Source organism: Pseudorca crassidens, chromosome 3 (assembly GCF_039906515.1).
Source record: "Pseudorca crassidens isolate mPseCra1 chromosome 3, mPseCra1.hap1, whole genome shotgun sequence".
Classification (NCBI taxonomy): Eukaryota; Metazoa; Chordata; class Mammalia; order Artiodactyla; family Delphinidae; genus Pseudorca; species Pseudorca crassidens.
The window spans coordinates 13,725,974-13,744,180 of NC_090298.1; the positions used below are offsets into that span (position 1 = coordinate 13,725,974).

General features: G+C 40.7%; 1 protein-coding gene and 1 long non-coding RNA gene across 6 annotated transcripts in view; one reads left to right on the forward strand and one right to left on the reverse strand.

Moving 5' to 3' along the window:
- The window catches only part of FBXL7 (F-box and leucine rich repeat protein 7), a 419,768-nt gene that overhangs the window by 182,082 nt on the left and 219,479 nt on the right, over window positions 1-18,207 (forward strand). The gene's annotated exons all lie outside the window — the stretch shown is intronic.
- Window positions 856-2,881, reverse strand: LOC137221151 (uncharacterized). Its single transcript, XR_010941903.1, has 3 exons — window positions 2,690-2,881; window positions 1,790-1,895; window positions 856-1,011 (listed from the first exon to the last, which is right to left on the reverse strand). It is a non-coding gene; the product is annotated as an uncharacterized lncRNA (long non-coding RNA).

Consider the following 18,207-nt stretch of genomic DNA (forward strand, 5'->3'; position numbering starts at 1 on the left):
ATAAACTATATTGCTTTTATAATCAGAAAAAGATGGTTCAAAAATATGGATTTAATATAGTCATTTATCCTATGATTACATTTGAACCAAATATAAAGATGGGTTAATGTTGGTTTTTTTTTTGTGTTTACCTCAGTTTTACATTTTCTTTTTGCCTTTTTTAGGAAATACAGGGATAACTAGAATAAGAACAGAAGGAAAAAAGCATTTTACTTTTTTGAAGGTAGAACATAACTGATGCTGCCTAAGCAGGATGATTTCTCTCAAGAAATAAGAAATCTCTGCTTTGTTTCATTCAGACTAGGTTTATGTAGTTTCATTCAGACTAGGTTTATGTAAACACATTGTGTCAGTCACCCAGATGACTCAGGTCTGCATTAGTCAGAATATGCTAACTATTGTAACAAACAACACCTAAAATATTAGTGATTTAATATAATAAAAGTTAATTGCTTGATTACTTCGTAGAAGATTATGGTCAGAGTCAGGGAAAGGGGAGGGAAACTCTGTTCCGGTGTCATTTAGATATTTGGGAACCCAGGCTTTGTCCTTCCTGGTCAACATGTGGCTGCCAAAGTTGCCACAAAATAAGAGGTAATCTCAGGCTCCTGCAAGTGAGTTTATTGCCAGGTATGAGGTGGCCTCAGTCACCTCTGTTCACATTCCATTGGCCAGAACTCAATCACATGACCGTAGTTAAATTTAACTGCAAAGGAGGCTGGGAAATGTAGCCTTGTTACTGAACACAAGTTCGTGTGCCTGACACACAGTGAGGCCAAATAATACTGAAACGTCTGAGTCTGGAGCAGAGAAAGGTTTATTGCAGGGCCATGCAAGGAGATGGGGTGGCTCGTGCCCACAAAATCCTGAACTCCTTGAAGGGTTTCAGCAAAGAACTTTTAAAGGCAAGGTGAGGGAGGATCATGATTAGTTGTTGAAAAACTTCTTGGTGTTGGAATCATTTGTTCTTGTAGCTGTCCACGTAGGTCAGGTCACGATGTTCATATAAACCTTTAATAAAACAAATGTTATTCTCTGTTCTTCAACTTTTTATCTTTATATGAATGGCCTCTTAAAGGTCAGAGCCCTGAGAATAAGCTATCTTGTATATTTCAGGCTATAGGCAACATTCTCTTACAGAAGGTGCAGAGCCAGCATAACTAAGCACAGGCAACAGAGTACGAAGGTTAAAGTAAAATAATAACAGATCTAATATGGAGTCAGATTTGTTCTTCCCTATTACAGTCTTACTGTGTTTCCAGGAGGAAAACAAAACAGGTTGGATGAATATATAACACATGTCACTACCTCATCCACCTAATATATCATCGTACCCAGATAAAAAGGATATTTTGTCTTTAATTATAGAGAATGGTATTTCAATACCCTATTTTACTTTGGCATATAAGTAAAATATTGCTTTTAAATTTTATTCTAAGTAACTTGCCTAAAACCATTTTTTTTTTTTTTTTTTTACAGTACATTGTTCTAAAACTTTTATATGCAGCTGAGAAAAAACCAAACTATTTATCAGGGAGTCATTGGTGCCCAAAACATGATAACATATTTCCCCTGACAGAACTCCCAAACAGCACTTGGTTAAGAGGAAATGTTTGTGCAGGCTACAACTTAACGGATGGATACAGTCTGTTACCGCTGGCTTCCAAAGTGTTTATGTCTGATTGGAAACTCTTCAGCTTGTGTCAGATGCTGGAAAAACACTTTACTGTCTGAGATATTCTATTTGTTGAAGATGGCAGTAAAAGAAATTTTGAACATATGGAATTACCTGGTTCCATATTTCAGATCTAGAGCTTTAGGCGATGTCTGGTCATAATAAGTAAAATGTAGCTTTAATTATCCTTTTAGTAATGTTTACAGAAACCAAGGGCAGGCTGTAAATAGAATTAGAGAGCACAGTAAAAGGTGAAGGTATTATTGCTGATATTGCTTATTCTTTTGAAACATAGGAAGTTTCCATTTCAAATGTAGAATGAAACCACTGCTTCAGGAGCATCGAGAGTTAGTTATTGGAGACCTAAAATTTGTCTTTTGTTTTTCGTGAAGCTCTCCATCGACAAAGAATGGTTTATTGTTGTTTTAAATTAATCAGCTATAAATGTGTCTTTTCAAATGCTGTTACCATACCAAGGCACTTTTGGGTCATGTAGATTTATACCAGGAATTGTGTGTGAGATACATTGGTTCAACGTGGCAGAGTAGAAGGACATGTGCTCACTCCCTCTTGTGAGACCACTGGAATCACAACTAACTGCTGAACAGTCATTGAACAGGAAGACACTGGAACTCACCAAAGAAGACACCCCACATCCAAAGACAAAGGAAAAGCCGCAATGAGAGGGTAGGAGGGGTGCGATCGCAATAAAATAAAATCCCATAACCTCTGGGTATGTGACTCACAGATGGGAGAAAAATTATACCACAGAAGTCCACCCACTGGAGTGAAGGTTCTGAGCCTCACGGCAGGCTTCCCAACCCAGGGGTTGGGCAATGGGAGGAGGAATTCCCAGAGAATCAGACTTTGAAGGCTAGCAGGATTTGATTGCAGGACTTTGACAGTACTGGGGGAAACAGAGACTCCACTCTTGGAGGGCACACACAAAGTAGTGTGTGCATCGGGACCCAGGGGAAGGAGCAGTGACCCCATAGGAGACTGAACCAGACCTACCTGCTAGTGTTGATGGGTGCCCTGCTGAGACAAGGAGTGGCTGTGGCTCACCATGGGGACAAGGACACTGGCAGCAGAAGTTCTGGGAAGTACTTCTTGGAGTGAGCCCTCCTGGAGTCCCGGCATTAGCTCCACCAAAGAGCCTGTAGCCCAGTGCTGCGTTGCCTCAGGCCAAACAACCAACAGGGAGGGAACTAAGCCCCACCCATCAGCAGACAAGTGGATTAAAGTTTTACTGAACTCTGCCCGCCAGAGCAACAACCAACTCTACCCAGCACCAGTCCCTCCCATCAGTAAGCTTGCACAATCCTCTTAGATAGCCTCATCCACCAGAGGGCAGACAGCAGAAGCAAGAAAAACTACAATCCTGCAGCCTGTGGAACGAAAACCACATTCACAGAAAGACAGAGAAAATGAAAAGGCAAAGGATTATGTACCAGATGACAGAACAAGATGAAACCTCAGAAAACAATTAAATGAAGTGGAGATAAGCAGCCTTCCAGGAAAAGAATTCAGAATAATGATAGTGAAGATGATCCAGGACCTTGGAAAAAACAATGGAGGCAAAGATTGAGAAGATGCAAGAAATGTTTAACAAAGACCTAGAAGAATTAAAGAACAAACACCTAGAAGAATTAAAGAGCAAACAAACAGAGATAAACAATACAATAACTGAAATGAAAAATATACTACAGGGAATCAATAGCGGAATAACTGAGGCAGAAGAATGGATAAGTGACCTGCAAGACAGAATGGTGGAATTCACTGCTGAGGAACAGAATAAAGAAAAAAGAATGAAAAGAAATGAAGACAGCCTAAGAGACCTCTGTGACAACATTAAATGCAACAACATTCACTTTATAGGGGTCTCAGAAGGAGAAGAGAGAGAGAAAGGACCCGAGAAAATATTTGAAGAGATTATAGTCGAAAACTTCCCTAACAATGGAAAGGAAATAGCTACCCAAGTCCAGGAAGCACAGAGAGTCCCAGGCTGGATAAACCCAAGGAGAAACATGCTAAGACACATAGTAAATCTAACTGACAAAAATTAAAGATAAAGAAAAATTATTAAAAGCAATAAGGGAAAAATGACAAATAACATACAAGGGAACTCCCATAAGGTTAACTGCTGATTTCTCAGCAGAAACTCTACAGGCCAGAAGGGAGTGGCACGATATATTTAAAGTGACAAAAAGGAAGAAGCTACAATCAAGATTACTCTTGCTGGCAAGGATCTCATTCAGATTCGATGGAGAAATCAAAAGCTTTAAAGACAAGCTAAAGCTAAGAGAATTCAGCACCACCAAACCAGCTCTACAACAAATGCTAAAGGAACTTCTCTAAGTGGGAAACACAAGAGAAGGAAAGGACCTACAAAAACAAACCCAAAACAATTAAGAAAATGGTCATAGGAACATACATGTTGATAATTACCTTAAATGTGAATGGATTAAGTGCTCCAAACAACAGACACAGACCCATATATATGCTGTCTACAAGAGACCCACTTCAGACCTAGGGACACATACAGACTGCAAGTGAGGGGGTAGAAAAAGATATTCCATGCAAATGGAAATCAAAAGAAAGCTGGAGTATTGATACTTATATCTGATAAAATAGACTTTAAAATAACGAATGTCACAAGAGACAAGGAAGGACACTACATAATGGTCAAGGGATCAATCCAAGAAGAAGATATAGCGATTATAAATATATATGCACCCAACATAGGAGCATCTCAATACATAAGGCAAATGTTAACAGCTATAAAAGAGGACACTGACAGCAACACAGTAATAGTGGGAGACTTTAACACCTCCCTTACACCAATGGCCAGATCATACAGACAGAAAATTAATAAGGACACACAAACTTTAAATGACACAGTAGAGTAGATAGATTTCATTGATGTTTATAGGACATTCCATTTGAAAACAGATGATTACACTTTCTTCTCAAGTGCACACGGAACATTCTCCAGGATAGATCACATCTTGGGTCACAAAGCAAGCCTCAGTAAATTTAAGAAAATTGAAATCATATCAAGCATCTTTTCCCACCACAATGCTATGAGATTAGAAATAAATTACAGGGGAAAAAAATGTAAAGAAACAAAACACATAGAGACTAAATAATATGTCACTAAATAACCAAGATGTCAGTGAAGAAATCAAAGCGGAAATCAAAAAATACCTAGAGACAAATAACAATGAAAACATGACGATCCAAAACTTATGGGATGCAGCAAAAGCAGTTCTAAGAGGGAAGTTTATAACACTACAATCCCACCTGAAGAACTAAGAAGAATCTCAAATAAACAATCTAACCTTTCACCTAAAGAAACTAGAGAAAGAAGAACAAATAAAACCCAACGTTAGTAGAAGGAAAGAAATCATAAAGATCAGAGCAGAAATAAATAGAAACAAAACGATAGCAAAATCAATAAAACTAAAAGCTGGTTCTTTGAGAAGATTAACAAAATTGATAAACCTTTAAAGCCAGACTCATTAAGAAAAAAAGGGAGAGGACTAAAATAAATAAAATTAGAAATGAAAAATGAGAAGTTACAGCGGACACCTCAGGAATACAAAGCATCCTGAGAGACTGCTACAAGCAACTCTATGCCAATAAAATGGACAAGCTGGAAGAAATGGACAAATTCTTAGAAAGGTATGACCTTCCAAGACTGAACCAGGAAGAAATAGAAAATATGAACAGACCAATCACAAGTAATGAAATTGAAACTGTGATTGAAAATCTTCCAGCAAACAAAAGTCGAGGACCAGATGGCTTCACAGGTGAATTTTATCAAACATTTAGAGAAGAGCTAGCACCTATCCTCCTCAAACTCTTCCAAAATATTGTAGAGGAAGGAACACTCCCAAACTCAATCTATGAGGCCACCATCACCCTGATACCAAAACCAAAGCTACTACAGAAAAAGAAAATTACAGACCAATATCACTGATGAATATAGCTGCAAAATTCTTCAACAAAATTCTAGCAAACAGAATTCAAAAACACATTAAAAGGAACATACACCATGATCCAGAGGGATTTATCCCAGGGATACAAGGGTTCTTCAATATATGCAAGTCAACCAATGTGATACACCATATTAACAAATTGAAGAATAAAAACCATATGATCCTCTCAATAGATGCAGAAAAAGCTTTTGACAAAATTCAGCACCCACTTATGATAAAAACTCTCCAGAAAGTGGGCATAGAGGGAACCTACCTCAACATAGTAAAGGCCATATACAATAAACCCACAGCAAACATCATTTTCAATGGTGAAAAACTGAAATCATTTCCTCAGGAAGAGGAACAAGACAAGGTTGCCCACTCTCACCACTATTATTCAACATAGTTTTGGAAGTCCTAGCCATGGCAATCAGAGAAGAAAAAGAAATAAGAGGAATACAAATTGGAAAAGAAGTAAAGCTGTCACTGTTTGCACATGACATGATACTATACATAGATAATCCTAAAGTTCCACCGGAAAACTACTAGAGCTAATCAATGAATTTGGTATAGTTGCAGGATACAAAATTAATGCACAGAAATCTCTTGCATTCCCAGACACTAACAATGAAAGATCAGAAATAGAAATTAAGGAAACAATCCCATTCACCATTGCAACAAAAAGAATGAAATACCTAGGAATAAACCTACCTAAAGAAGTAAAAGACCTGTACTCAGAAAAGTATGACACTGGTGAAAGAAGTCAAAGATGACACAAATAGATGGAGAGATATATCACGTTCATGGATTGGAAGAATCAATATTGTGAAAATGACTCTATGACCCAAAGCAATCTACAGATTCATTGCAATCCCTATCAAATTACCAATGGCGTTTTTTACAGAAATAGAACAAAAAAATCTTAAAATTTGTATGGAGACAGAAAGACCCCGAATAGCCAAAGCAACCTTGTGGAAAAAAGCAGAGCTGGAGCAATCAGACTCCCTGACATCAGAATCTACTACAAAGCTACAGTAATCAAGACAATATGGCACTGGCACAAAAACAGAAATGTAGATCAATGGAACAGGATAGAAAGCCTAGAGATAAATCCATGCACCTATGGTCAGGTAATTTATGACAAAGGAGGCAAGGATATACAGTGGAGAAAAGACAGTCTCTTCAATAAGTGATACTGGGAAAACTGGACAGCTATATGTAAAAGAATGAAATTAGAACACCCCCTAACACCATACACAAAAATAAACTGAAAATGGATTACAGACCTAAATGTAAGGCCAGACACTATAAAACTCATAGAGGAAAACATAGAACACTCTATGACATAAATCAGAGCAAGATCCTTTTTGATCCACCTCCTATAATAATGGAAATAAAAACAAAAATAAACAAATGGGACCTAATGACACTTAAAAGCTTTTGCACAACAAAGGAAACTATATACAAGATGAACGACAACCCTCAGAATGGGAGGAAATATTTGCAAATGAATCAACAGACAGAGGATTAATCTCCAAAATATATAAACAGCTCATGCAGCTCAATATTAAAAAAACAAACAACCCAATCCAAAAATGGGCAGAAGACCTAAATATACATTTCTCCATAGAAGACATACAGATGGCCAAGAAGCACATGAAAAGCTGCTCAACATCACTAATTAAGACTACAGTGATGTAATCACCTCACACCAGGTAGAATGGGCATCATCAGAAAATCTACAAACAACAAATGCTGGAGAGGGTGTGGAGAAAAGGGAACCCTCTTACACTGTTGGTGGGAATGTAAATTGATACAGCCACTATGGAGAACAGTATGGAGGTTCCTTAAAAAACTAAAAATAGAATTACCATATGACCCAGCAATCCCACTACTGGGCATATATCGTGAGAAAACCATAATTCAAGGGTCATGTACCACAATATTCATTGCAGCTCTATTTACAATAGCCAGGACATGGAAGTAACCTAAGTGTCCATTGACAGATGAATGGATAAATAAGATGTGGCCCATATATACAATGGAATATTATGCAGACATAAAAAGAAACAAAATTGAGTTATTTGTAGTGAGGTGGATGGACCTAAAGTCTGTCATACAGAGTCAAGTAAGTCAGAACGAGAAAAACAAATACCATATGCTAACACATATATATGCAATCTAAAAAAGAAAAAAAAATAGGTTCTTTAGAACCTAGGGGCAGGACAGGAATAAAGATGCAGACATAGAGAATGTACTTGAAGACATGGGGGGGCGGGGAAGGGTAAGCTGGGATGAAGTGAGGGAGTGGCATGGACATATACACACTACCAAATGTAAAATAGATAGCTATTGGGAAGTAGCCGCATAGTACAGGGAGATCAGCTCGGTGCTTGTGACCACCTAGAGGTGTGGGATGGGGGGGTGGGAGGGAGACGCAAGAGGGGATATATGTATATGTATAGATGATTCACTTTGTTATAAAGGAGAAACTAACACACCATTGTAAAGCAATTGTACTCCAATAAAGATGTTATAAAAAAAGAAAAGAAATGACACATGCACCACAGTGTTCGTTGCAGCACTGTTTACAATAACCAGGTCACGGAAGCAACCTAGATGCCCATCAGCAGACAAATGGATAAAGAAGATGTGGTACATATATAATGGAATATTACTCAGCCATAAAAAGGAACGAAATTGGGTCATTTGTAGAGACATGGAAGGACCTAGAGACTGTCACACAGAGTGAAGTAAGTCAGAAAGAGAAAACCAAATAATCATATATTAGCACATGTATATGGAATCTAGAAAAATGGTACAGATGAACCGGTTTGCAAGGCAGAAATAGGGACACACGTGTAGAGAACAAACGTATGGACACCAAAGGGGCAAAGGGGCGGGGTGGTCATGGTGGGATTAATTAGGAGATTGGGATTGACATATATACACTAATATGTATAAAATAGATAACTAGTAAGAACCTGCTGTAAAAAAAAGTAAAATAAAAAATAAAAAAAAAAGGAATTGTGTGTGAAAGTGAGGCTGGGCAGCACCAGAGGTGAACAACTTCTGGGAACCATGTAGCCCTGCTAGGCCATGCCCTCTGTTACCCCAAGACGGGACTATGCAAGAATTTCCACCTAAAGCTTTCTGATATACTGCATCTGACCCCCAGGCCCCACGGGTGAGTCCCTTCTTTAAGGAGGTATAAACTATGCATTCTGGGACACCATAAAGAGGGTGGAAAGTTTAATGTGTCTGAGAATGAAAGAAATTTGTTTCACAGCAGAGCAGAGGTCCTCCTGGAAGCATGGCTGTAAAAAGGCAGCCGTAATAATGTAATGTTCTCCTCATAAAAGCACAGGCGGTGAGAGGCATGGCTTTTAAAAGAATTAAGTTGTTTTAGACCTAGAAGAATGATCCTTCTCTTGAATAATGCAAGTTAGAGGAAAAATTGTTCAGCACATGGTTTTACCAAAATCCTCACCCTTAATGATTTTATTTTGTAGTTTAAGGGTACGAAGTTGAAGTCCATCACTTCTTTCACCTTCCTCCTGCATGTTTGGATCACTTAACTTCCTTAAACTGCAGTTTTCTTGTATGGAAAATGAAGAACCCACAGGGCCTCCCAAGGGCTCTGTGCAGAGTAAAATTTAAGAACACAAGCCTTTTTAAAAGTTGAAGTGATGAAATATTTTAACAATTTTCCCACATTGGTTGAGATAATGTAGACAATTTTCAATACAGTTTAATTTTTTTAATCGAGATATAATTGACGTATAACATTATATTAGCTTCAGGTGTACAGCATAATGGTTCAGTATATGTATATGATATAGTTTACATTTTAATCGTAATATGCTACCGTTAGTTCATGCTATCCACTCCTGACTCATCTCTCTTTTCATCCATCCATTTATTTCCCAAATAGTCATTGCTGATGTGGTTCTCGTAAAGTCCCTGTGCTAACTTATGGGGGTGTATAAGTACCTGCTAAGTCTAAGTACCTGCTCCCAGGGAATTTATGGTCTGGTCTGGTGCGGGAGGGAGGCAAATGATATTATAAAGTGATGCATACTATGAGAAAGATATATGCAAAGTAGTATAAAGAAGAGGTAGGTGGTTTAGATCCCACCTTAACCCAACACTTTACCTAATAGCAGTGTCGTTGTAGACAGAAGTGTATCTTCAACAACAGCAAAGCCTTCCTCTTGAGTATAACCAAATAATAAAATTCATGAATGCATTTGGGGAAATGATTTTTCAAATTCTTAATTATGTTCATAGTGTGAATATAAGTCTATGAACATGACATTAAGTACCTAAAAGGTACAAATGCATCTTGCATGTGCTTTCTGCGTTTGCACACAGGGAAGGTACAAAAGGATTTGGAAGCAAGTGGAGGTACTGCAGCTGAATGGAGGGGGGCGGGTCTCAAGATGATATGAAGAAGGTAATCATAGACAGCATCTCAAAGCACACATCGGGAATAACTTTACCTGAAAGGCTGCGATGACTATTTCAGGTGAAAGGGATGGTATCTGGTATAGTGCACACGTCAGAAAGAAATGCGTGTGGGGGATAGTAGAATATTCCATCTATTTCTTCAGTGCTGGCAAAGTAGACTGGATGTTTTGGAAGGCTACAAAGTGCAGGCTTTTAATACAGTCCTACCTGAGTTCAAATCCCAACTCTGCTACTTACCATATGTATGACCTTGGCCACTTCTTTTAACTGTTGTGTGCTTCAACGTCCTCATCTATAAAACGGGGTGAAGTACCTTATTCGCAGTGCTGTTGCCAGGATTCAATGAAAGAATATATAGGGAGGGAATTTAGCACTGTGCCTGGCACATAAGAAGCACTCAATAAATGTAGTTATTATTATGGTGTGTTCTGCATTTGACCTTGCTATGTGTTATTATGACCTAATCTCAGATCTGCAGTCACCAGCCTGGTAGTCAAGGTAGGCAGCTGAAAGCAGAGCAGATGTGCAAATGCACAAAAACCATACCTGGGGAAAAAAAAAAGTTTTTAACAATGTCCCTGTTGGTCTCTTTGTCACAGAACAATGACCAGATGTGGTTTTTCAGGAATGCCCTTACAAGGGGCATGTGGACTCTGTATACGAAAACTGGTATTGGACACTAGTTCCAAATGCATCCAGTTTAGCTCTCTGAATGGCTTTTCACTGGGCTGCCTGTTCACTCCAAGTACTTTAGAATGTAAGCAATTTTGTCACACACCAGAGTTCTTGGCCTTCCTCAATCAATGGAAATTGATAAGAGGCCAGACAGGAAATTCAGGCAAGGCTTTACTGGGGCCCCTGGGGCAGCAGAGGGGGGCCAGAACAGGTAAGAGTTTCCCTTGCTCACTCCCAGAGGAGGGGAGCGAGCTCGCTCCTTCTATGGGGTGAGGGCAGGGCTGCGTCCAGGGGTCAAGCTCAGGTGTTTTGCCCACCCCTTTGGTTGTCTTGAGTGCAGGGGGCATGAGCAGTCCCCTGCTTTCGATCCCTACACTGTGTTTTTGCTCTCGGCTCTTCAGAAGTGACAGTTGGGTTCTTTTTGGTCTTCTGGCTGATTGTCCAGAATTGGCCCCAAATGCACATGTACACAGTTATTTTCAGTCCCTTATAGTTTCTTTGTATGCTGTTGCTGGAGGAGACATTTGTCCAGGTGCAAGCATTGCAGCATTGCAGCAAAGGGTCCCAGGCCCCAGGCCCCAGACTGTCTCAGTTTCACACTTGCTGTCGTGCCCTTGATGTGCAGGTGAGATGGATTCTTCACTGAGGTCCTTTAAGATCATGAAGAACTAAATTTATCTTTCTTTTATGTTGTCCATTACACTCAGGTTTAGAAAGCCCCCCAGCTGACAGAGCCAATGCATTTACATAATTAACTGTGTTAGATAAATCTGACAGTATTTAAATTCTCTACTAGCAGTGCGGTAAATAGGCTTAGTATCAAACCAAGCAACCCCTCTGTGGTCCCTCTGTCTAAACTCCCCCATCTTGTTTAGAAGCCATATTATCTGAGCAGGGGCCTTGTTCCTACTCAACTTGCATTTGCTTGTTTTTGTTTTTTTTTCCCTCTCCCAACTACTCCCTGTGTAGCAATGAACAAAGTATACTGGCCTCTAGGGATATTATTTTAATCATTGCATTTTATCTAAGACTTAAACACACAGAATTAAAGAAACCTCAAATTATATAAGATTCAGTATAATTTAGAAGGAAAAATGGACTTTTTTGGACCTATATCTTTAGTTACTGGAGTTTTAATAGCTTGGAAGTGCAGTGATGCCTGAAAATGTAAATTTTTGGAAGGAAGAAGGTTCGGAAATTGTGACCCACTTAACCTTTAGTGGATTGGACCGTTGAGCCAAGAGGCATGGTGACCACCCTCTGGGGGGCTTCAGACATGGTGTTATGATTGTCAGACTCCAAGCTTAGGCTAGTTATAATTAAGCGAAGATAATCTCTATCTGGGACAGAGAAATTCTAGAACCAGTCACGTGGGTTTAGCTTCTATGTAGTGTTCCAGGGGAGGCTGTCCTCATCTCTGAACTCAAGGCCTGGCAGGTTGTGGCTCTTACGTGTTTGTTGAATGAATTAGGATACCATACTGTCTGCTTCCATAGTAAAATTCTCTCTTGCCCCCCTTAAAGGCATACTAAGTGAAATCATTAGAGAGAATCACAATCCAACGCCACCCCGGATTAGAATCGGTGGCTGTAGTAATAACAAAACCCCTTTACAGGAAATCCTGTATTTGGAAAATCATTAGAAATAAATCCATATGGCTGATTAGAATTCAAAAGCCCTAATTATAACTACTGCCTTTTCCTTTTCAGACTTCTGAGCTTAACTCTTGCTATCCTGTATCACCTTAGTGGATCCAAATTGTGGCAGCGGAAAAAGACATTCAGAGACCAGAAGCCCCGATGTGAGCAGCCTGTGCTCCTTTCCCACTTAAAGCTGCCCCCCCATTCTCATTCTGCCACGCTCCATCAGAGAGGCCTGCATGAGCTTGTTTTTACTGATTAGTACCAATTCTAAATGCGTTTAATGCAGTGTGGGAAGAGAAATGGATAATCACTTCATAGAACTGTAGGACCTCCCGTTTTTGTTGTAATAGTGATACCACTGGTCTGGTGTGATGGTTCTTAGCTGGTACGGCACCGCTCTGAAAGCAGTGTGGGGGTCAACCTTGTGAGTATGCCCTTGGTTATCACAATGACTGGAGGAGAGCTACTGGAATTCAGGGAAGGACAAGGGATGCTAGTGGCCTGCAATGCATAGAAGAGTTTTTCATAACAAAGACAATGAAGAAATGTTTGTGAGCTTATTGGACATTCAAGTAGGTTAAAAAATGTTGTTAATAATTATTTGGGTGTAGGATTTAACACCCATGTCTATGTAAATGTGAAGTTTTTTGTTTTTTTGGGTTTTTTGCACAGAGTGAATATATATTGAATTTTCCAGGAATGAAACTACCATGTATCTTGAGGGATGGTAGGACTTGGAGTCGGAATTTCCCCAGGAGTTGCTGATGCTTTCAGACAGTCCCATCCGTCACAGCTGCCGTGCTGCTGTGGCACACCTCACACTTGTGTCTGCATTTGTAGCTATTGCAATCAAGGTAGAAGAACATGACAGATTACATACTTAAGGCATGGCATTTTATTAGTATTTACTTTTCTTCTGTTTCTCCTATGTTTATATAGTTAGGGCATTATATTATTTCTTTTGAAATTATGTATGAAGGTCAATATCTATGAATCTCATTTTAGGATAGCAAAGGGGACACAATCAAACATTTATTACAGGAGTGTTGGGTTGTGTTGGCCATGGCAACCACTGATTTAGTGCCTATCATGTCTCTGGTACTATGATTATCCTTTATCGGCAGTATTACTAGTTTACAAATCAAAAGACTGAGGCTTGCTGAGTGAGTCGTTAACATGCTTGGAGTTGCGAGCAGGCATACAAACTCGTGTAGAGCCAGTAAGTCAGACCACGCTCACAACCACGCCACAGTTTGCTGTCAGTCAGAGGCTCTACTGCTGCCTTGTCATCAACCAAAAGCAAGGCCACATTCTCGTCCCCCATAAAGACGTCCCAGGCTGTACCTGAGGGCTCTCTATGTAGATCAGCCAGCACCTCCCCATACATGTCCCACTTGAGGAAACATGCACAGTGAACTTGGGGAACAGCGTAGTGTCCCTGAGGCGAAAGGTTCCTGACCACTCGGTGTGCATTATGAATAACGTTCAAAGTTGATGACAGTGGGGCTGATTCTGTAACTGAGTATGTTTACATATGGAGGGACCACCAGGGAGTTTTGTTTGGTGAAGTAAAAGTGGAGCTGGTGAGGCTCAGAAAGACCACCACACAGAGAGATGCTAGGGGAACATTCCAGAATAAGCCACGTTGGGTAATTGGTCCAGAAAGGATGGTCCTCTTCACACCCAACTGCCAAGGACAGAGCTAGTGAATTGGGCCTCATCTTCCATGGCCCAGAGTAGCAAGGTTGTTCACGTGGAGGACATCGCTTCCATCACTGCCTCTCCCAAGACTCCCGCAGGGAACTCTGACATCCACCGTGACCAGTGCTGTTGCTACGAGCTGGACTGGCTTGTGTGTCACACTGATGCCCAGCAGTTCTCTCTCTTTCATTGTTCTTACTCCTTTCTCTGTTCTCCTAAATATAATTACTGTTGCTTCTCTTCAGGTTGATATGCTTCAGTTATTATATTTTTTAGAAAAACTCATAGGCAGTATTTCCCAGTGTGATAGAAAGAGCTTGATGACGGATTCCTTTGATCAGCACGTCTTGATCGTCTGCTCAGTATTTCATTTAGCAGCTAAGATCAAGAGCCATGACACAACCTCTAATAATGTGCACAGTATCTTCTAGGCTCTGCATTCCTCTGCCAGCTCTTGCCTTGGGCAAGATCCTCACCCCCTTTGTGCCTCAGTTTCTCATCTGTAAAATGGAGAAATAACAGTGCCTCATAAGGTAGTTGTATTGATTCACCGAAATAAGAACACTGAGAACAATACCTAACACAGAGTAAGTGCTCAATGAATCGATCTAGTGGTAATAGAAGTGGTTGTAAAAGAAGAGTAGTCATAGTTGCTCACAACTGTCTTTCGCAGTTTTGCAGAATGTAAGTGACTGGCCCGTGAAGAGCCATTCAGCTAATAATGGCTAGAATCCAGGTTATCTAAATCAGCGTCTGTCGACCGTGGCACTGCTGGCCTTTTGGTCTACATAATTCTTTCTCGTAGGGTTGTTCTGTGCATTGCAGGACATTTTGCAGGATCCCCGGTCTCTACCCTCTAGATGCTGGTTACATACCTCAAGTTGTGACAACCAAAAACGTACTCAGATGTTACCGAATACCCCCGTAGATGACGGTTGTGTACCAGATTGCCTCTGGTTAAGAACCACTGGTGGAAGGCAGTATTCTGCCTTTTGCACTCTCCGCATCGTGAAGGAAAATCCTTTTTTATATCTTTTTAAACAGATGAGCTAAGTGATGAGGCATTTCTTCACTTTAGAAAAGAAGCTTTTGCTTTCAAAAGCTTTCAAACTATGTCATTACTTTAAATAATCAGCTTGGCGGGTATAATCAAAACCCAATTCAACTAAAATAAATAATCATATGCAGCTAGAACACTGTCCCTCTGGTCAGTGAGTAGAATAAATATACTTTGTTCTTCCAGATTCTCTGGTTAACGCCATGGGAGTGTGAAGGCAGTCTTGAGGAGATACTGGAGTCTTCTAACGTGCAGGCTGCAGGGGCTCTAGAGGCTGTTATAACTGTAGGAAGAGATGAAGGTTTGGAGGAGAATGAGTGGGATTTCTGTGCATAGTGTTATCAGAGCACCTCTTTTGTAACTTAAGGGAAAGGATACTTCCTCATGTTTATTTAAAATACTTGATTTTAATTTTTAAAAGTGGGACATTTCCTGGGAGATACATCCATCTCACCAAGATTTCTTAGCCAATCATGTCACCCTTATTTTGCACTGGGCACCCAGGACGGTGTCTGGGAGACAGTTGGCCTCTGCTGGTGTCTGTCTGAAGCCACGGGAATTCACATCACCCTTTTGGGTCAGGTTTCCCCCCTGCCTTTCTTCAGAATATCACACAGCAGATGATGCCCTAGAAGCATCATCGAGCGGCGTTACTTGCTTCTAAGGGCAAGTCATACACCCACTTGATGTTTTAAGTAATGGACCAACAGTGAGGACTGACTAATCTCCATATTCTGACCTTTACCCCTAAAGCTCTAAACGTGCTTGTTACAGGTGCTTCTCTAAGGCTTTCCTATAAAGTGTAAGCCTGCTGGTGTTTTGTTCCTTCTGCCGTCCTGTTCCTGCTGTAGGCAGCCGATGGAGTTCAGTCTCCTCTGGTGGATTTTCCTGTTCTTTTGGAGGTTGCTTCATCCCCCAAAGCCCCAGATGCCTCAGACTGTGATTCAGTGGGGAAAGTGTCCCTCTGATGATGGTTTCCTTTTGTTCACTTTCTTCCCTTGAGCACGTTTAAGTTTCAGTCGCCGTCAGGCAGCAGAAATGGGCTCTTTGAGGCTAGCTGTGTTATGATTTATGCCTTAGTTTTAAGGTCTCTGAAAGGCGTTTGCTTGGCCTAATTCTCTTAGAATGATCCAGGGAAACCTAACACATTCCTTGTCACCTTATCACTCCATCCTCATCTGGGGTGAAACCGACTGGGAAGAGGGAAGTCTGGGAGTCAGTGTCATTCGAGGAGGAAGTAAATCCAGAGGGACTCTCCGTACCGTTGAGACTGGATTATAATGAAAGATCAATGCAAGAGGGGGGGTTTAGGTTTCTGACGAACATCCGTGATCAGGTATGGCTGATGTGAGATTACGGAGGACTTGTGATCTGGGCGTGTCTGCGTTGCTGTGGGCAGAAATGGTGCTGACCACGTGGGGAAAGGGCCAGGGCAGGAGAGTGTAAGTGAGCGCATGGACCCTCAGGTTAGGCTGCTCGAACTGGAATCTAGGTTTTCTTCCCTTTCATAGGTGTGACGTCCTCCAAACAGCTAAATATCTGTGTCTCTGTTTCCTCATCTGTCAAATGGGGATAATAAGAGCACCGACTCCGTAGGGATGAGAATTGACTGAGTTAATACATTGAAAGTAATTGTAAAGAATCTGAAAAAGAATATATGTGTGTATACATGTAGCTGAATCACTTTGCTGTGCACTTGCAACTAACACAATATTGTAGCTCAACTATACTCCAATATAAAATAGAAACTAAGGGACTTCCTGGTGGTCCAGTGGTTAGGACTCTGAGCGTCCACTGCAGGGGGCATGGGTTCAATCCCTGGCTGGGGAACTAAGACCCCACAAGCCGTGTGGTACGGCCAAAGCAAAACAAAACACTACTATAATAAAATAAAAACTAAAAAAACATAAAGTACTTGGAAGAGTGCTTGGTGCCTAATAATAAGAAGTGTTACCTCTTGTTATGGACAAGAAATGGCCAGGTTATAAGGAGTGCCTTTCTGAAGTCCACTGCCTTTCTCCTCACTTAAATACTAACACCTACAAAGGACCTTATTCCATCCTTTATTTCCCTCTGCCGTTTTTATTTTTTAAATTTGTTTTGGGGTATAGTTGATTTACAATGTTGTGTTAGTTTCAGGTGTACAGCAAAGTGAGTCTGTTATACATATACATATATCCACTCTTTTTTTATATTCTTTTCCATATAGGCCATTACAGAGTATTGAGTAGAGTTTCCTGTGCTATACAGGAGGTCCTTATTAGTTATCTGTTTTACATATAGTTGTGTGTACATGTCAATCCCAATTTAAAAGCCATCCATTTAATATATTTCCTTGCCTCCCGGTGCCTCTCTCTTGGGTAAATATCCTGGTACTGTTGACTCTTGTCTTCTTCTGGCCTTGGAGTTAACAGAGGCAGCTAGTTAACTCTCCAGTCCCCTTTCTTCTGATGATAGACCCTTTTACCCCGGCCTTAGAATTGGGGACCTGATCCAGGTGTGACCAAGAGGCCTCATCTGCTACAAAAAAAGATGTTTCGAGGGTTGTGCCTGTGATATCTGGTGGTCAGAGCCCTTCTAGTGGTTGCTATACACACACTGGACTGAACAGATTCCGTCTTTCTGCTGGGGTTACTAAGCTGGTGGTACCAGCATCAACTTTCTTGTTACCAGGAAGAGCAATGGAAGCAGACTTAGGAAGAGGTGAAGAAGAAAGGGAGAGAGAGCTGACTATGCTAGCGCTCAGCTCCAGCCCGGAAGCCACTGCTTCCTCCAGCTTCTCCTATTCTGTCACCTACCACCCTTCCTTCCTGGAGTCAATACATCCCCTCCTGCTTAATCATGTTTAAGTTGCCTCTTGGTTCTGTGAACCAGTTAGAGACTAGAGCTCAGAAAAAGGGCCCAGGGGCTCCATCAGGGCAGTGACAATGTTTTACTCATCATTTTGATGCCAGGGTTTTGCCTAGCACGTGACTTGGGCAGAGGAACTGCCTGGGTCCCTAGGAG